This window comes from Odocoileus virginianus, chromosome 17 (assembly GCF_023699985.2).
Source record: "Odocoileus virginianus isolate 20LAN1187 ecotype Illinois chromosome 17, Ovbor_1.2, whole genome shotgun sequence".
NCBI lineage: Eukaryota > Metazoa > Chordata > Mammalia > Artiodactyla > Cervidae > Odocoileus > Odocoileus virginianus.
In genome coordinates this window covers 5,537,498-5,558,897 of record NC_069690.1, presented here as the reverse complement: position 1 = coordinate 5,558,897, position 21,400 = coordinate 5,537,498, and positions in this window count along the sequence as shown.

Sequence of the window (21,400 nt, the reverse complement as noted above, 5' to 3'; positions counted from 1 at the left end):
GCCCAGTGTTGCTGGGGCTGTACCCGTCTCCAATCTTTGATTTCAAAATGGCTTTCACAGTGAATTGCATCTGGTGAGTGGAACAAGAATTAGACTCGTGGAAACTGACCAATCTAACAAGCCAGGCGGACACAATCTCCAAGGTCTTGTTCACAGCAAGAATATCCAGAGTAGTAATTAGATAACTACAGCAAGAATCTTGAGTAGTAAACTAGAGGTGTAATCTCATTTGGAAAAGGAGAGGGCATCAGGACTGCAGTTCTAGATTGCAGACTGGGTGCATGAAGGGGAAAAAGGTAGAAGAAATGAACTGCAACACAAATGTACACAAGTCCTTCTAGTAACCAATCTTGCTAGTACACCTCAGAACTAATTAGCAGCAAGCAGTGTGGGAGTCCCTCAGTCATCTAGGGTCATGAATTTGGGGCCAAGGGTAATATAATACCAACCTGGAATGGGAGTCATGATGCCTTATTCATCTTAATCAGGAAAAGGTAAGGGAGCTGAGCCTGTACCTGGGGAGCATCAGCAGAAGCAGCTGTGACAAGCTGGGAACTCAGAAGCAGTGAGAGCAAGGCTGGTGCTAAGGTAGCACTGAAAAAGCTATAATACCTGTTAACGTGTCCACAGTGAGTACCATAAGGCGCTCTGTCGATAACTGCCTGGACTAGAATCCACTAAAAATGACTCTTCCCACCATAGAGAATTTGTATATGACATGGACATGCAGAAATAGAAGGAAGAGGAGACTGGAAAATAGCTTTTTGCCTTGAAGCAAAAATACAAGCTTCCGGGGTATTTCTTTCATAAGATTCTATTTTATATCTTAATTTTCAGATTTTGCTTTCTCATGCATAAAAAAATCTGGTAATGAGAAGATAAAGAGAAGGAAAGAAATGACCATGGAGGAAATTTTAGCTCCATCTTAATGTAAGCATTTCCCAAGCTCTATTTTTCAGTTATTTGGGGGAAAACATTTTAAAAGATGCACCTACTTGCTTTTCCTTCTCAGAAGATTCAACTTTGAACACAAAAGATTATTTTAATGGTAAAGACAGTATATTCTATCCAAGATAACAGTGGAGGTCGATGTTAAAATTTATCAGCAAAATAGAATAAATATTTGTAGTACTAAGGTTAAAAGCCTGACAGGGAATTAAGCTGCCTATAGGAGACCAACTCAGCAACCAACTTTTAAAAACAAATAATTTAATACTATATCTCCCAGATGATGATGTTTTTCTGTTTTCTTTATCCATTGGAAAGTGAACTCCAGGAGGGCAAGGAATTTCATCTGTTTTGTTTACTGTTGATGATTCAGATGGTAAAGAACCCAACTGCAATGCAGGAGACACAGGAGACGAGTTTGGTCTCTGGGTCAGGAAGATCCTTTGGAGAAGGAAATGGTAACCCTCTCTGAATACCCTCTTTGCTTCTAGAACTTATGCCCAATACTGATATCATCTTCCATTTCACCTCCCTACCAGTCTCAACTGATTGTAAACCATTTCTTAACACATTATTGACAAAAGACTTATTAATGCCACAGGTGTTAGTTTCTGAAAAAAAATTTCCAGTCAAAAATGTGTTAATTAATGGCCATTGATTTCCCCAGGTTCCTATCTTAAACTTTATTCAGCTCAGTTCAGTTCAGTTCAGTTGCTCAGTCGTGTCCGACTCTTTGCGACCCCATGAACCGCAGCACGCCAGGCCTCCCTGTCCATCACCAACTCCTGGAGTTTACTCAAACTCATGTCCATCGAGTCGGTGATGCCATCCAGCCATCTCATGCTCTGTCATCCCCTTCTCCTCCTGCCCTCAATCTTTCCCAGTCATCCTTTATTCTTTTATCTTAAAACTCATACGATCCATGAAGTCCTCTAAATGCATTACATTATACATACTAAATACATTAAATTACTATTAAAGATTTTATGTATAATATAAAATATTTAAATATGCTCCTTTCACCTCTCACTTAAAAACTAAGATTGCTGTTATTTAGTTTTTATGATTTCTCACCCAGACCTTGCCAAAATCTTGCTAGCTCAAGGATAGCAAAAGCTCAGCTTATGCCTTCTGTCACTTTCCCTACTTTCCCTTCTTACACTAAAGACAAGTTTGTTTCCTTGTTACTGGAGACATTCCTGCTGAGTCCAGATGCAGTTCTGAAGCCCTTCTCAAAGCAGCAGTCCATAGAGACAGCACTAGACTTGATAAACAAGTGGAATCCCACCTTTCCTGTCCTCTCACCAGATGGTATGCAGATAGTATAGACTGTCCCAGCATCTAGCCCTGGCTGCAGGGACTAGGGTAGATGGCAGTATGGTTCAGCAGGCCAAGAGCGAAACTACAGGCAGGGGTGGTGTTACATCAGAATGCTGTTACTGCTTGCATTCTGCTTAAAGCTCATGGTCTCCCCCTGGATTGTACCTGTGAGGCATCTTGCATTTCATTCTCTGTCTGAGTGGAGGGAAACTTCTTTACAGGTTGGGTGGCAGTGGTGGTCTCACTGTGACATGAGTGTGCTGGCTGAGTCTACAGCACGATGCTGTTGATCTCCTCCAGACTTTCATGAAAAATTGACGTAAGTGAATACCTGGCTTATTCTTCATAGTCTTAGCTGCAGGAGTCTGTATTGCATTTGTGGTGTTTTCTCACAGTGCACCTCAACACAATTGTCTCAGAGATATCAAGAAAGAGTGGTGGACGTTGATTATAAAAGTCCTGCATGGTGTGTAGTGGTAGTGTGCATGCCCAGGTCACTCAAGATGGCTGTTCTCTTGCTCTTTGCACATGACCTACTTGAGAGTCCATGCTTTATCTACACCCTACTCATAAGGATATGCTTTCCCCCTTGCCCCAAAACTGCAGCACTACAGGAAATCTGATCCTGTCACTTCCATGTTTAAAAGTCTATGAGGATCTCTTGCTTACAAAAGAAGGTGACAGCTCACTAGCTGGGTATATAAGGCCTTATACAATCGAATTCTAACGGAAAAGTTCAGACTAGACTGTTCTTACTGACACAAGTCCTCTAACTGTTCATGGCAACACATCCTATTTCTACAATCTGAAGATCTTTTATGTTTCTTTTGTTTATGTCTTTACTTTTTCTAAAACTCCCTTCCTCATTCATCACAAGCTTGTTGAACTCCTATAGATTCTTAATCTTTCTTAAATTTCTCTAAACAGAATGTTGATTCTTGCTCTGAATCTCCAAGAATTTCTTTTTAACCTTTAATATAGAGTACAGGGCTTTTCATTATTATGTTTTTTTATTATTTACATACATAGCTAGAAGATCATTCCAAGTAACAACTGTATCCTCATTCAAGGCAAAAATGTCTGGCGGGTGTCCAGTTAATATATCTTAAAATAATACATTCAGTAGGCTATCCTCTTTTTTCTTTGTTAAGAGTGAAAACAATGTTTGTTTATCTCTTTACTCATTTATTTTATAAATACATTGTATATATATGATACATATCTATATATAAATACTATGTGTTAGTCATGAGCAACATCCATGACAGAAATCTGCAGTTTCAGCCAAAACCTCACACTGTATCTAAAGCAACAGAAACTGAGTAAGAACCACTTTAAGTGGACTTCGTGCAAACATTTCAGTCTGCTGTGCTCCTCCCATGGGTGAAGGAACAGAAAATGAAGTATTTGGCTCTCAAGGAGTATGGCACAATTCTTGGCTCACGTTGATAAATATTGATCTTATATAAATTCCTCAGGAGAGGCAGTTGATGGTTCTCTGAGCAACACATACAAAGTCCCCACTCCCTTTAATGCAGACATAATCGTTTGTGAATAGACCCCAACATTCTGTGAATAAGTCCAAGATAACTGATACGCAAAGATTTTTCTCAATTGAGTGCAAACCTAAATTTAAGCAAGCAGTCGGACTACATGAAGTTACAATGCCCTTTTGTTCACTCTAACTTGAGGGCTGCATAATACATTTGCAAGGGTAAACATCATATGCTTCCAAGTAAACACCATTAAGTGTGACTACACATCCGTACCTTTAATAAAACTGAAGGCAAGGGGACGACTCTTTAAAGATCTCATGTCACAATCACTCAATTTTAAGTTCAGTTGCTGAGGTGAAGTGGATTGTTAGTGTATGTCTCTGTGTGAAATTGTGCAGAATTCCTTCTCTTTGACTACAGTTGAGTCACACCTTGGGTTTCATCTGGAAAGTGTGAATAGCACAATGAGGAGTCTGTGTATGGTGAGGAGTTACTGAGATTAAAAACCAAAGGGCAGCAAACACTGGTTTTCAGGGCTCTAGGGGTGAGATTCCTAGAGGATTGTTTAACCTCTGTGGGCTTAATCACAGAAGGGACAGGAGTAAGATAAAGAGAGACTGACAAACAGCTTGTGGTCACTTGGCAGGAGCTGAAATTTGTCGTTCAAGCTCACACAAAGGGTCAAGATGCTGACTTCTTGGAAGAAATAAAAGAATACAAATAATGCTTATTGGTACCCTTATTTATGTGACTTTCCTCAATGTGGGAATGTTTTTTGCTCTTCCATTAAAACTTTTCACATTCTCTGTATTTTTGTCAGTTTTGTTCATAGTTTAAAAGGCATACAACCTGTGATAGAAGAAATCCTACTTTTAGGAATTGATAGAAAAATCTATAATGAGGACTCATATATATATATATATATATATACACTCACATTCACACACACACGCATATTGCTGTTATTCAATCACTAAGTCACGTCCAACTCTTTGCAACCCCATGACCTACAGCCTGCTATGCTTCCCTGTCCTTCACTGTCTAGTGTGCATGTCTCCTCTTGCCTGTGTATATATATGTATATATAGACACGAGAGAATTATTGCAGAAATATTTAAAGCAGAAGAAACCACCTAAAAGCCCACAACACAAGAGTGATTAAACAAATTATAGAACATACCTAAAGAAATGAAATGCAGCAGTTAGAAGTGCAGTAAGTAAGTATAAGATTGAAGGCAGGAGAAGGGGTTGACAGAGGATGAGATGGTTGGATGGTATCACCAACTCAATGGACATGAGTTTGAGTAAATTCTGGGAGTTGGTGATGGACAGGAAGGCCTGGCATGCTGCAGTCTATGGAGTCGCAAAGAGTCAGACATGAATGAGTGACTGAACTGAACGGAAGGTGATAGAAAATTTTACCTCTTCTGACACCATATTTGTGAACTAAATCATCTAACAACACATTAAAGATATGAGTTTCTAAGAATTTTATTTTTCAAAGGGTAAAGAAAGAAGAAAGCTTGAATGGATATTAACTGCTTAATTCAGATTTGTAAAGAAGGAAATGATGGTTATGTGCCTGGTGTATAAGTTCAGAAAATAGCAGAAGCTTGGTAGATGCATTTTAAATATGCTAAGTAATTATGTAGATAATTTTACTTATTTTTCAAACACCTTAGACTGTTACTATTATTCCATTTTAGGGATGCAGAAAATTGAGGCCCAGAGACATTAAGTGATTTGTCAAGGGGCACAGAGCCAGTTCATGCTAGGCTCTTAGTTTGAGTCATGGTCCAGCTTTACTTTGAGTGTTCTTTATGTTATGTAACAATTTTACCAGGAATCCCGGGAGACAGAGGCTGTAGCATTCTGAAGTTCATAAAAAGCAAGTAAAGCTATGTAAGGAGTTTTAAAAAGGGATATGCACAATTTCATGGCTTGTGAAAGACAAGTAAAATTTACCCCAAAATTAAGGAGAAAGAAATATGGGGCTTCCTTGGTGGCTCAGCAATAAAGAATCCTTCTGCCAGTGCAAGAGACATAGGTTCGGCCCACGGGGTGGGGAGGAGCCCCTGGATAAGGAGATGGGGAAGCCGCTCCAGTATTCTTGTCTGGGAAATCCCATGGACAGAGGAGACTGGCAGGCTACAGTTCAAGGAGTTACAGAGTCAGATATGACTGAGGGATTAAACAAAAAGAAAGAAATATACAGTGAACAACCCAACTATCCACCACATAAATTCTACAGTTAACGTTGCACTGTTTTTGCTTTATCAAGATTGGTACTTTAAAAAGAGTAAAATTCTGAATATAAAAACTTAGAAATTATAGTATTGTCTAACAAACAGTTCTAAAACTGTGAATAATAAGCTTAAGTTTCATGAGGTCAAGAACTGCGTTTGTTTGTTGATCTCTGTGTATTCAATGTCCAGCTTGGCTCTTGGCACAGAGTTGACCCTTGATAGATCTTTATTGAATAAATGGATGACATAATCCCAGTGAGTAAAATATGGGCTTTACATCTAAAAAATCTAATATAGTATGCCTCCTGATAAGTTAATGAGAGGAAAAAATGTCATATAGATTGAAGAAATAGCAGTTCACCAGGGATCAACATATCAGAGGACTGACAGTTAAGTAAAGACAGGAATAAACACCTGATAAGAAGAACTGATTCATTTGAAAAGACCCTGATGCTGTGAAAGATTGAAGGTGGGAGAAGGGGACGACAGAGGATGAGATGGTTGGATGGCAACACTGACTCAATGGACATGAGTTTGAGTAAACTCTGGGAGTTGGTGATGGACAGGAAGGCCTGGCGTGCTGCAGTCCATGGGGTCACAAAGAGTTGGACACAAATGAGCAACTGAACTGAACCTAACTGAAGTCCTTCTGCATAGACTGACATTCTTCCAAAGGGTGTGAGAGGTTAAAACTAACATGGTAAAACTCAGTAGAGACTAGTGTGAAGTCTTTCATTCTGAAGTAGAGGAGTGTGCTATTGCTTGGCAGACTTTAATATTTAAAATATGGACAAGGAGTAGCACACTCCTCTACTAACTTGATTATTATGAGCTAGTTGTATAAATATATGGTTAAAAAAGGTAAATCAGACTTAGCACTAACAGAAGAATAGTCCCACTGTACTCTATTCCTCTCATGTTGGCAGCCATGTAGTGCTACTGAATGAACTCTAATGTATCTACTGGAATAGAGAAGGGAGTTTTGGTGTTAGAACATAACAAAATTATTGGAGATTAGAGTCTTTAGAGAAACGATCATTTTAGACATCGGAAGTGAGAACATGGGATGATGTGATAAAGATCTTCAAATACTTGAAGGGCCAATGGAAAGTGAGGTAGAGATAATAGTTTCAAGATGGGAGCTAAGTTGACTACCTGTACATATACATATGTGTATGTAAAATATAAATATAGTCATATTTTATATTTTTATACAGACATAACTATATACAGAAGTTTTTCAACATAAGAATTGTTATCCTTTGTGGTCCAGAAATGGACAACAAATGGATGAAAGCTTTCAGAAAAAACTAGAGGTCAGGACTCTTTAAAGAACGCAGTTGTAAAAATGAAGCAACATAGACGATCCACATTCAGAGGTTGTCTATCTCGGTGTATCTTATGAGAGTGGGAAAGTAGCCAGGTCAATTAATCACCATTGACAGTGCACACACATACAACAGGGATAGATAAGAAGATCTTCTTAAGATAAGAAGAGAGACTGTGGGAGCTTCAGGCAGACACACACTGTGGTTCATCAGTCTGGGGATGCAGGAGATGGTCCCTGGGGGTCTGGTTAATGGCACCATGAGCCCCCCCCATCCCAGTGGAAGCCAGGAGACAGTGAGCCTCAGCAGTATCTCCCACATCTCCTCTAAAGAAGCAGAGAGTTGAAACAGAATCTCAGTGGCAAAAGTGAACACCGAATGAGGAAACATCAAACCTCCATCAAAAGTCTACAATGTGACATAGATTTATTTTCAGCATCTATGAGGGGGGGATAAATTAGAAGACTAAGACTGACACATACACACTCCTATATATAAATTATGCAGGACCTACTGTATAGCACAGAGAACGTTACTCAGTACAGTGGCCTCTATGGGGAAAGAATCTAAAAAAGAGTGTGGGCATGTATAACTGATTCACTTTGTTGTACACCTGAAACTAACACATTAAAAATCAACCAAACTCAATTAAAATTAAAAATATACTAAAGTAAGATCCCCATGCTTAAACTCCAAAATAAGTCTACAGCATACAAAATAAATTTAATAACGAGATCTTATACCCCAAAAAGTAGAGTTAACAGAACAATTAGAACTGGGTTTGTGGAACAGAATTGATATGTTCTTTATTATTTCTGAGAGCAAAACTAAGGCCCGTAGAGATATCTACCATCTATCTACATCTATTTAGACATTTACTGACCTAGATACCAGGGAATCTATAATCACTGGACCTGGTATATATTAGCCCTGTAATAAATATTTGATGAATATATCTAAGCAGCATTGGGGCAAATATATCTTATTTACCAAGAAAATGACAGGCATGGTGTTCATTGGATTTTTATTCTAGTAGGGAAGCCAGCTAATCAATAAATATGTAATATAAAAGTGAGTAGCAATAATTTTCCATAAGGAAAAATGAAGATGAGCAAGGATATAGAGGATAACAGGGGATCAGTTTTGCTGGCCTCCTTGGTTCAGGAGGCAAGAGACTACTCTAAACAGGGAGACACTTGAGCAGAGACCTGACTGAAGTGAATCACCTATCACTGAGTAGCCAGAATTTGTTGACTATAAACAGCATTTCTTATCTCGGAGTTTCAGTGCATCTGGAGTCTGGGTGTGGTTGAGCTGGTTCTGGTGTCTGGCTCAGCGTCTGTCTCTCAAGGCTGCAGTCAGGGATCCTCTGGGACCACAGTCCTTGCAAAGCCAGGCAGCACAGAGACGGATTTCCTGCAGTCTCACTCAGAAGACTGCTGGCAGGACACAGTTCCCCCCAGCCTGTCGGGCAGAGGGTCTCAGCTCCTGACTGACTGGCGGTCAAAAGACCACCCTCTGTTCTTTGTCCCATCCCTCTCCAGAGAGCAGCTCACAAATGGCGACTTGCTTCATCAGAGCAAGTGAGAAGCTCCAGAGAGAGAAAATGAGCAAGAAGGACATCACAGTTTTTCGTGGTCTAATCTCTGGATGACATCCCATCACTGTTGCTTTTCTTTACACCAATTCTAGCATGGTCTGCTCTTAACGAGCAAGTCGCTAGGTCCAGCGCAGACAAGAGGGGAGGGGGGGGTGGAATATGGTGAATGTGATCCTGATTGTGCCCGGGGAGCTGTGGCATAGGTTCTCCTAGAGCCCTGGGACATTCAGAGAGTGCAGGGCCTAACTCCTCCTGGAGAATAAACACGCTTAAATTGCTGAGTCCTTCTTCCTAGTTATCTGGGAGAGTTAATCCCAGCTCAGAACTGCCAACTGAACTCTTCCCTGGCCAAGCTTCTCTACTTTGAAGATCTCCTGCAGGCCGCCTCACCCAGGGATGTCAGGAGGGGTGTGCCCATCAGTCCTGCCCGCTCATGAGAGGCAAGTGCTCTGACTTTGCATCAGGAAACATCTGGTTGACCTCCTAGTCCTACAGCAGGTTGGTGGGTGTTCCATAAATTAGTGGAATATAATCGGATGGGAAGACATGGAGCTTTAGTGATTATTCAACCCTACCAGGGAGAAGGCAATGGCACTCCACTCCAGCACTCTTGCCTGGAAAATCCCATGGACGAGGAGCCTGGTAGGCTGCAGTCCATGGGGTCACGAAGAGTCAGACAGGACTGAGTGACTTCACTTTCACTTTTCACATTCATGTATTCGAGAAGGAAATGGCAACCCACTCCAGCGTTCTTGCCTGGAGAATCCCAGGGATGGGGAAGCCTGGGGGGCTGCCATCTACTGGGTCGCACAGAGTAGGACATGACTGCAGTGACTTAGCCTCAGCAGCAGCATGTTATAAGCCAAAATGAGACATGAGAAAACAGCCTCCTTGCACTCCTCTCCAGGGAGCTGGCACCTTAGTTGCACAGTCACATTTCCTAGCTTGTGATGGAAAACAAATACCATTTACAAGAGCTTGAAGTAGCTGGAAGCCAACAGGACCTCCTATTTGGATGCTTTCAGCAATCCAACAATTACTCAACACCGGCCTGAAATTAGGCTCCTAAGAAAGAGTTTATTCACTCTCCCTGGGAAAATGAAACTCTGTGTTCATTGGTAAGCAGAAACCAGGACCACTTAGAAACAGATCTGGCCCCTCCCAAGCTTTTGACTTAGAAGAAAAGTTGCTGTGTATCCTTCAATGAGCTCTAAGTACCATTTTTGGCCTGCTTGGTTTTCATTGGCTTCTTCTCAGTTTATGAACCACTAGAGAGGAATCAAGTAAAATAGGTAGGAGAAAATGGGTTTGATAACTGCTCCCCACCCCCACCAACCTCCATACCTGTCCCGGAGGGAGTCAGATTTTCTTAACTTCCAGCATCTTGGCCTGCAAATGAAAAACTTTTTTTCTTGAAATGTTTTGACTCTCTCCTCCCCCATTTACACCAATGATGACTTATAATGTGTCAACTTTTAGATAGTCATTATAAGTCCTCCAAAGGTGGAGGACAGTTTGCATTCCAAACAGAATGCAGAATCATTTGTTTTTAAATTTTTAATCAATAAAACTAAGCAAAAAATAACTAAAAGACAAAAAAATCTATTTGTTAAAAATTCTGAAAGTTCATGTGTTCTAAGATCTCACTCTTTTGTTAAGAAATAAGTGGAATGTGAGATAAAGTGCATATTTTTATATCCATCTTTCTGCGATAAGGTCAGATTGAGATCCTAGGGCTTTAGCGTGTTGTCCCACTTTTGATTCATTCATTCATTCAGCAGAGAGTTGAAAATTGTGTGTGTTCTATATATTGAGTGTATAGCTGGGAACAAGATAAAGTTCCTTGCTCTATTACAGTCTTTATACTTACAGATGTGTTAGGATGAAACATTCTAATGAGTGAAATGTTCAGAGTGTGCTTGGCATTTTGAAAGTGGTAAGTAAACCTTTACTATTATTACTTAACTTCTGTGCTTTGATTGAATCTAGTTCTTTTACTTCCCCAAATTTTAAAGGAAATTCTCTCTGTGTTTTGACTAATCTTCATCCAAGTTCAGCTTTATCACAGGGATTTGACTCCACACAATTATGTAGACTAGAAAGTCCCAAAAAGATTGTGGAAATCGTTGCTGCACAGGCTGTAGTTGTGGTGAGTGGGTTTACACTTCATTGCAGTTCATGTGGGCTTCTTATTGCAGTGGCTTATCTTGCTATGGGTTTGCCTGATGGCTCTGTGGATAAAGAACCCGCCTGCAACACAGGAGACACAGAAGATACGAGTTCAGTCCCTGTGTCTGGAAGATCCCCTGTAGGAGGAAATGGCCACCCACTCCAGGATTCTTGCCAGTAAAATGCCATGGATAGAGGAGCCTGGTGGGCTACAGTCCAAAGTGTCTCAGTGAGTCGGAGATGACTGAGACACTCAGCACACATGTTTTTGTTGTAGGGCATGAACTCGAGAGCACAGAGGTTTCAGTAGTCATGGGGCACATGCCCCATTGAGCAGAGGCATGGGGAATCTTCCTGGAACAGGGATAAAACCCACGTCCCCTGCGTTGTCAGGCAGATTCTTAAACACTGGAGCACCAGGGAAGTCCAGCTTGCTATCTTTCTTGCTATGGATTCTGTGATAGAGATAATATGAAGTTATATGACTTTCAACAAACACAGGTAAAATAAAAGTATTTAATGCTGAAAAATATAAAAGTTTGCTTATTTTAATTGAACTAAACTAAAACTAGCTTTATTTGACAAGTGGACACAAAGCTTTATGGTGAACCTTGCTTTTCTTTTAGTGATAGAGCACGTGCCACACACCATGACTTAGATTGTCATACTCTTATGTGTATTTTTCAAAATGATCCTCCATTGAAAGGGGAAACTTAGGGATGCAGAAAACTTTGGAGTTGTTTTTGACCCAGCCCTCAAGAGACCTTAGAGCAATGACTTTGCTGCCTTAAATTATGTAGACTATCAGAGATGGTGGTAGAGCTGCTTATCAAAAATGAGAACATTTTATTTAGCATTTTTAGTCTGAAGGTGTTGACTGAAAAGAAATACAGAGCATGAGTGTTGTGAGTTAAGTTTTTTTTGGAGCAAAATGAGGACTATAGCTCTGGAGAAAGTTACTCAAATCACTTTGAGGAACTGCTCTGAAGAGCTTGTGGAAGGGGAGGTCAGTATGCATGTGATTTTAGTGAAGGAGGGTACATGTGATCAAGCACACATGTTGGCAGAAGGTTCCTGTGAGTCACAAAAATGTTGCTATTAGTCATGAGGAGCAGATATGTCTGTTAAAGACTTCAGTGATTGTCTAGATAGGAGAGGATGAAAGAAATTGGTCTGATGAAATCTCCCGAAAATATCCGGATATCTGAAGGCATGTTCTGCCAGAGAGTGCCTTATTCCTGACCTCCGCCCTGAACCCCTTTCAGGGTGTGCGGAAGGTCCCCAACTGCAGCGGCGAGTGACATCATACTTGTAGTGACAGGTTGCAAGTGCCAGGGTTTAGTTGGCAGTGCCCTCTCATGGTCACAAATTGGACCATAGCCTGGGAGGCATTTCTTGATTATTTTGTGTCAGAGTGCTAGGATTGCTTGTTCCTAGGTCAGGCCAAGGTTTCATTCTTAGGCCTGTCAATGTGCTATTGCTGGACTAGGTCCTATCAACCACTGCCAAGTCTCAGGACCACCTGTCTCACTAGTGCATTACAGTCCGGAAAATGACTCCCTCAGGTTGCTTCTTCCCATATTTAAAGTTCCACTATTACTATTATTGTTCTTATATAGAACTATATGTCTCATCAACTGCTGCAAGTCGCCTAATCATTGTTTTATCAGAGTATGAAATAGGCAGAATATAAATAATAGAGTTAGTAGTATCTGTAAGGTTTTAAGTAAGAACTCAAGATAAGAACTTCCATTAGGTGCCACCCAGTACATCCACAGGTCATCTGACTTGAATATATTCAGTACCAATCCTTATCTTTGAAGGAAATGGTATCTTGCTTGTTCATAAAGCACCCGGTCACATTTCTTCATATTATTAAGGTGGTCATACTTACTATTGTTTAACTGTTCTCAGCATAAAGAGAAGGGTCTTTTATATTTATGACAATGATCAGAGCAGCTATGATTGACTGGCCAAATGAGAGAATCTCATTCAATATCAATGTCAAAAGAACTATAGCTTCTTCCTTCTAGAATAATTTCCTAAGGGTCATCCATTTAGAGCCTTGAGTGGAGAAACCCACTCAAGTTAATCTAGAAGTACTGCAAATAAGTAATTGGCCATAAACTCAACAATTCAGGCAATGGCAACCCACTCCAGTACTCTTGCCCTGAAAATCCCATGGATGGAGGAGCCTGGTAGGCTGCAGTCCATGGGGTCATGAAGAGTCGGACACGACTGAGCGACTTCATTTTCACTTTTCACTTTCACACATCGGAGAAGGAAATGGCAACCCACTGCATTGTTCTTGCCTGGAGAATCCCAGGGATGGCGAAGCCTGGTGGGCTTCCATCTATGGCATCACACAGAGTCAGACACGACTGAAGCGACTTAGCAGCAGCAGCAACAACTAACTTTTATCTGTACATAAGATCACGAAATGCATTCATTTCATAAGCAAGCACGAGCAATTGCCAAAGTAATCAGTCTTCAGGGCTGCTTCAGCATCTTAGATCATCTGTCTACTTCTTCCTACCATCCTGTCTGGTAGCTTGACCTCTGTGTGAGCTTTGTTTTAAGGTGATTTTGAGATCAATAACCTGTGTATAGGACAGTACATTGTAAGGTCCCTCTCTAAGTGAAAGCAGTAATCAAAGCATCAATTTCCTTCAGATTAAATATGAATGAGCTAATGAAGAGTACCTGATAAGAATCCTTCCATCTAGGTTGGAGATAGTCCTTTAAATCATACCTTTTCCAGTATGAATAATCCCCTGATTGCAGGTCATGGGGCACCAAATCTTCATCCAAAGACATATTAATAAATGACATTTCAGAAACGAACTAGAGTGTCCTTTTAATAATTCAACTAAAAGTTACAACAATGTAACAGCAGAGCTATCTGGGAAGTAAGTCTTAGTAAATAAAGATTTCAATGAACACAACTTGAATTTACTCTCCACATAAACATAACCTTTTTCTCCCTAAAATTACCTTCGTTTCTACCAAAACAAGACTAATTTGTTTGCAAAATAACTCTGGTTTCAATAAACTTGGCCTGATGATTTACACATGTGTAATCATACAGACCTTTAGAAACTGGCTTTGGTAAAACCTTTTATATGGAAATTCAGATTGAATTTTTAAAAAGCCTCTTAAGGCCAGGAAAGTCATGCCAAAGCCTTGTCACAGATTTCACCTGTATTAACTACAGATTTGAGTCAATTTCTCCCTTTTCAAGGGCCCAAAATAATTTGAGATTGCTGAACCTGTTAGGAGATTATTTTCCTAATTTACTTGATTTTCAAAGTTTCTGGAAACCTAAGAGTTTCCAGTCCCTGGAGGGATCAAGGAGAAAGAAAAGATGAACATTTCAATTCTGCTTAAAAGGTATAATTCGCCAAGTTGCTGTAACTCATAATTAGTTTGAGGTGGGGATACTTTTCCAGATAAGAGTCTTCTATCTGGAAAAGAAAGATTGAAACTTAGTAATACATTAGCTAGAAACCATAAATTTATAACCATATTCACTATTTCACACAGTGCTACGTAAATAACCCTCTCTGTTACCAGTTTTATGAAGCCATCAGATTTTCCATTAGAACTGCTTAATTTCTTATCCAGTTCAGCAGATGTGTCCTCATAGTTATCAAAATCCTGTACTTGTCAAAAAGTCTTTTCTAAGAATATTCTTGAAGAGGAAATATTTTTGCAAAGCCATCAGAATAAAATAATAACTGTCTATGAATGACTAAAGACTTAAGAAGGCATGGTTAAAGACCTGCTTACTACACAATTGACAAAGAAATTTGGTTACAGCTGTGACATACAACATTTTAAGATAATGACTTAAATTATGACTGATAACATTTTACCAGAACTTATCAGATTCTTAGAAATTCAATATAATTTCTAGATTAATAACATTTATTCATATAATGTAACCTAAGAAGATTTTTACTTATTTGACAATGCTTCCCAAGTAATTTAACATACCAAATTAACTTAATTAGCTTATATCTCTCTCTGGGACATTTCAATGCTCCTTTGAAGCAACCAAAACTTGGCTAGAGGTCAGAGAACTATGTTAGAATTTGATCTGGGAAATTTTTCACCAAAAATATCAAAAAGTTTCAAACTACTTGGTCAAACAGGATCATAGATCACTGTGAATCAGTATTTATCCACTTAACCAAAATGACAACTGAAGATTTCAAAGGTAAAATAAGGAAGTTATAACAGATTCCCAGTTAAAGGTAGGAGATCAGTATTTTAAGAAAACTATCCTCTAACAGAGAAAAAAACAAATCCTGCTTTTATACCAACTTACTTTTAAAATTTACACAATTAAATTTATTCTAAGCCAATCATTCCCATGCACAAACCTCTGTTCTCAGTGTTATTTTCCACAAATCTTCCATAAGTTTCTGTATCCACGTTGTTTTCTTTTATTTTTATTTTTTCCATCCAGACAACCAGCTCTAAGACAAAATTACTTTCTTTTTCATTAACATAATGCAGTTCCACTCCTTTTTTTTGCTGAAAACACACATCCTACTTTGCCATTGTATACTGAAATGTTTCCCTTATTACTTCTAGCAATTTTAATTTCATATCTAAATTCAAATCCTCAATTCTTAAAACCTTAATTATAAGTGAAAACTAAGAAGTAAGCAATTATGAACTTTCACATTAGCATTCTGTAGATTGGCAAACATAAAACCAATAATATTTTCTGAAGCTATGTGCCTTTTTATAGAAAATATCTCAGTGTGGCACCAAGTATATTTTTTAATCATCTAGATACCTTTAATTTCTTTGTAAAAGGAAGCCAGTTTTCAGTGATTAATGTCTTGGTATCTTGTTTTATTTGGAAATAACCTATTTAATAAACTTTCATCATTTGACTTAATTGATCACAACTCTTAATTTCAAATGCCTAAAATCTGGAGAGATTGTTTATTACTTTTTCTTTTTAAGTGTAGTTGATTTACAATGTTGTCCTAGTTCTGATATACAGCTAATTGATTTATATTCCACCATAGTAGTTTGTAAAAAGATATTGAGTATAGTTCCTTCTACCATACAGGAAGTCCTTGTTGGTTTGAGAGATTATTTCTAACAAGGTATTTCTAAAATGTAGTTATTCCTAAGGAGTTTACCCAAAAGCTCTTATTTATATTTAATTTATTTACAAAGATGTCATCATATGAAAAACACTTTTTCTTTTCTTTATAAGCAATGCAATTATATTAAGGAAGTTAATTTTTATTGTTTCTCAACAACAGTTAAGTTCAAACATTGAAAAAGAGTTTAACATTTTACATGAAGCAACCACAGACAATAACTTTTTAAATTTATTTATTTTTAATTGAAGAACAATTGCTTTACAGTATTGTGTTGGCTTCTACCAAACATCAACATGAATCAGCCACAGGATTACCCATGTCCCCTCCCACCTGAACAAACCTCCAGTGCTTATTACAGCTCTGTTTACAATAGCTAAGATAGAGTCTAAGGTAAATGCATAGTTCATTAACATAAGAAAGACATTTCCATAAGAAAAATGCATTGGTTTGCTCAAGGTTTGAGAAAAATTAAGCTCAGGTGGAACCAGGTGTTGTCATGGCAATACAGAATTTTAAAAGAAACCTCTTTTAAATTTTGTATAGAGAAGGAGAAAAAACATCTGACACTTACAGTCTATTTCCCCCACTTGGGGGCCCCTCGCCTTCCTGCTATATGCTTCCCCTATGCTCTCGCACGGAAGCAACCTAGATGTCCATCGACGGATGAATGGATAAAGAAATTATGGTATACACATACAATGGAGTATTGTTCAGTTATAAAAGGGAACACATTTGGGTCAGTCCTAATGAGGTGGGTGAACCTACAGACTATTATACAGAGTGAAGTCAGGAAGAAAAACAAACAATGTGTACTAACACAAATATATGGCATCTAGAAGGATGGTACTGATGAGTCTATTTGCAGAGCAGCAATAGAGACACATAGAGAAAAGATTTATGGACATAGTTGTAGGAGAGGAAGGCGAGTGTGGGATGTATGGAGACATACATTGACATGGAGACATACACTGACATGGAGACCTACATTGACATACATTGACATGGAGACATACATTGACATGGAGACATACATTGACATACATTGTCATGGAGACATATGTCGTTGTCATGGAGATATACATTGTCATGGAGACATGCCAACATACATTACCATGTGTAAAGCCGATGGGACTTTTCTGTATGATTCGGGGAACTCAAACCAGGGCTCAGTAGCAACCTAGAGGGGTGGGATGGGGAGGGAAGTGGGAGGGATGTTCGAGTCGTAGACTTTTAAGATTTTTTTAAACTCCTTATTTTAAAAATAGCCTTTTTTTCCTCTATTCCTGAAAACAATTGCCTTGCTTCCTAAAGATTATGTAGAATGTTTACATCTCAAAGGCATAAAGAAGGAAGGGAAGTTGAACCAAGGACCTTTGTTCCTTAAGTCCAGAACCTTTAGAATATCTGCAAGACTTCAGAGATCAAAAAAGTACACTTGGGGATTGGTGAAAAGGGTAAGAGGACTTAGAATTATTTCTAGATTTTCATTTCTGTTCTTATAAAGGCTTGATTTATAAGGCAGATAGTAAAGTAGTGAAGTTGCTCAGTTGTGTCTGACTCTTTGTGATCCCATGGACATAGCCTACCAGGCTCCTCTGTCCATGAAATTTTCCAGGCAAGAGTACTGGAGTGGGTTGCTATTTAATCCTTGGAGGCAATATGAATGATATGGACTTTGCCCTACCCATCCAATGATGTTATCCTCAATTCCCTTCTTTATATCAAGAAAAAGATCTTCAACTAAAGTGGAAATCAATCATAATTGACAAAGACACATGTTCCCCAGTGTTCATTGCAACACTATTTACAAAAGCTAGGATATGGAAGCAACCTAGATATCCATCAGCTAATGAATGGATGAAGAAGCTCTGGTGTATATATACAATGGAATATTACTCAGCCATATAAGGAATATATGATCCAATTTTAATGTGGTGGATGGCCCTAGAGCCTATTACACAGAATGAAGTAAGTCAGAAAGTGAAAGGCACTCAGTCAGGTCCAACTCTTTGCAACCCCACAGACTATACAGTCCATGGAATTCTCCAGGCCAGAATACTGGAGTGGGTATCCTTTCCCTTCTTCAGGGGATCTTCCCAAACCAGGTCTGCCCCATTGTAGGCAGATTCTTTACCAGCTGAGCCACAGGGGAAGCCTGTAAGTCAGAAAGAGCAAAGCAAATATAGTATATTAATAGATATATATGTATAGAATACAGAAAGATGGTACTAATGAAGCTGTTTGAAGTGCGGGAATGGAGATGCAGTCATAGAGAACAGACTTGTGGACACAGGGGGAAGGAGAGGGTGGGATGATTGAAAGTGTATCGTTGAAACATATACATTGCCTTATTTAAAATAGTCAGTGGGAATTTGCTGTATGGCATAGGGAGCTTAGACCCGGCCCTCTGTGACGCCATAGAGAGACGGAAGGGGTGGGGGTGGGAGGGATGTTCAAGAGGGAGGGAACGTGTGTATGCCTGTGGCTGATTCATATTAATTTATGGCTAAAACAAGCACACTATTGTAAAGCAATTATCCTCCAACTAAAAATAAATTTAAAAGTGTGATAGTCAAGGATTAATGCAAAAAAAATTTTTTTTAAAAGCTATTCATTGAGACCTACTTAAAGGATATAATTTGAAGGGATAATAACAAATTTCTACTGAAGAATAAAGAATAATTAAAATATTGCTTTTTTAAAAAGTGCTATATTCTAGATTTAGAACTGTGTGTCTAAGGAGTGTTTTAATAAGCTTTTCCACAAAGGCTTCAGAAGTTTTCTTTGCCTCTGGCTCAATAGTTTCACTTTAGTTTAGAAGAGACGGCCTTAAGAAAAAGTTTCCAAGAAGCTTTGAATGTCAGCTTCCAATGTGGCCAATTTCCTAACATAGAATTAAAAAAAAAATCCTTTGAATATCTTATAGTTTTCTGTTGGACAAACAGTACATACTCCTGGGTCATAAATACTGAACAAGCCCATAAGGCAAGAGCTGTCCTAAAGGGTGCAAAAGACACTACCCCACCAAGTTCCACAGCTATACCGAAGATAACAAAAAGAGAAAGAAAGGCTTAGATAATTCCCTTGAAAGCTGACAGCAGCGGTAGGACCCTGGCTGCACATGGAGTGCAGCCCACATTTCCTCCCAGCTAAAGTTTTTGGATCTTTAAATTGGTTGTTGCCAAGCCAAGTTATCAGGACAGATGTGAGACAAACAGGAATGCAATGGCTGTGCTTGAGAAAGAAGGAATCCACAACCATCAGGTACTCAAAAGCAAATTTACATTCAAAGATCTAATTCTTAAGAATGTTTACTGCCTACCAGTCTGAATTTAGAAAGGAAGGGAGAAGGTGAAATTTTACCTCCTCTGTTAGCCATGCACTACTGATGGAGACAGCGATGAGAGAACCGACTTTGGTCAGAATTCTTACCTTTGCTGGCTTCTGGTTGCTTTCCTGGAATCTTTTCTGCAGGCTCTGGAGTGAGTAGCGTGTTCCAGCAAATCCCATCCTGGTCATCTAGATTTTAGAGGAGGAAAAGTCACACTCCCCCTACCTTCATAATGAGTTCTTGGCTGAGATCCCCATTTCACTCTAGTGCTGTGCTGAGTCGCTCAGTCGTGTCCAACTCTGCAAGCCCGTGGAGTGCAGCCCACAAGGCTCCTCTGTCCATGGGGATGCTCCAGGCAAGAATATTGGAGTAGGTTGCCATTCTCTCCTCCAAGGGATCTTCCCAACACAGGGATCAAACCTGCAATCCCACATTGCAGAAGGAATCTTAACCATCTCAGCCAGCAGGGAAGCCCAAGAGTACTGGAGTGGGTAGCATATCCCTTCCCCAGGGGAACTTCCTGACCCAAGAGTTAAATCAGGGTCTCCTGCATTGCATGTGGATTCTTTACCAGCTGAGCTATCCAGGGAGCTCTTTTATTCTAGATTGCATCATAAATGATAAGACTATTGAGGTTACAATTTCTCCACTGTGGCCACTGTGATTCAAGATGACCTTTGGTAAGGCTAGCCTGCTGGTCCAGCCCTAAAACAAAATTTTATTCACCTGAAGTCCCACACTGGACTCAGTCCAACTTAAGTAAGATTCAGACTGACTCTAGACTTAAACTTAAACTCATTTAAGTTTCTAATTTTGATCCAGTTCAATCCCAGACTCAGTCCGATTTCTAGTGAAGTGAAAATCATTCAGTCGTGTCTGACTCTTTGCGACCCCATGGACTATGGGATTCTCCAGGCCAGAATACTGGAGTGGGTAGCCTTTCCCTTCTCCGGGGGATCTTCCCAACCCAAGAATCAAACCAGGTCTCTGTGTAGCAAGCAAATTCCTTATCAACTGAGCTATCAGGGAAACCCATTCAATATTTAAGTCAGACCCAATCTGGTTTTAACCAGTTTCTGGACACAGTCATGAAGAAGATGTGCTCAAATAATATCTGATACCTCAAGGAAAAGCTGCAGAGTTAGAATCTGAGAGGGACTTACTGCCTCCAGAAATCCCAGACAAGAAAGCAGAGGTCAGGGGCTCAGTAGGTACCCAAGTCTGATTGATTTTGCTTCTGGAGGCCCTCAGGGCACCTTCTTTGGTACCTTCTTTTTATACCAGAATGTTTCAAAGATAAGCTATGACATATTAAATTTTTTTTTGACATTAAAATTTTTAAGAGCTTCTTTCAGTAAAAATTGAGGGTGGGATGACTTGGGAGAATAGCATTGAAACATTTATATTATCATATGTAAAATAGATAACCTGTGCAAGTTTGATGCAGTAAGCAGGGCTGGTGCTCTGGGACAACCCAGAGGGATGGGGCGGGGAGGGAGGTGGGAGAGGTTTCAGGACGGGGGGACATATGTAAGCCATGATTGATTCATGTCTCTGTATAGCAAAAACCATCACAATATTGTAAAGTAATTAGCCTCCAATTAAAATAAATAAATTAATTTAAACTAAAAAATAATAAAGTCAAAGGGGAAAAATAAAAGAACCAATGAAATAAAAGGTGCAATATGTTTAGTTCCTCGCACATAATAACTGCTCAATAAATGGTAACCATTATTGTTTAAAAGCAATCAATTCAATTGGACAGCATCTCTCCTAGGAGATAGTAAGAAGCTCCAAGGGATGAATAAATGAGAGGCTTCTGTAAGCAGAAGA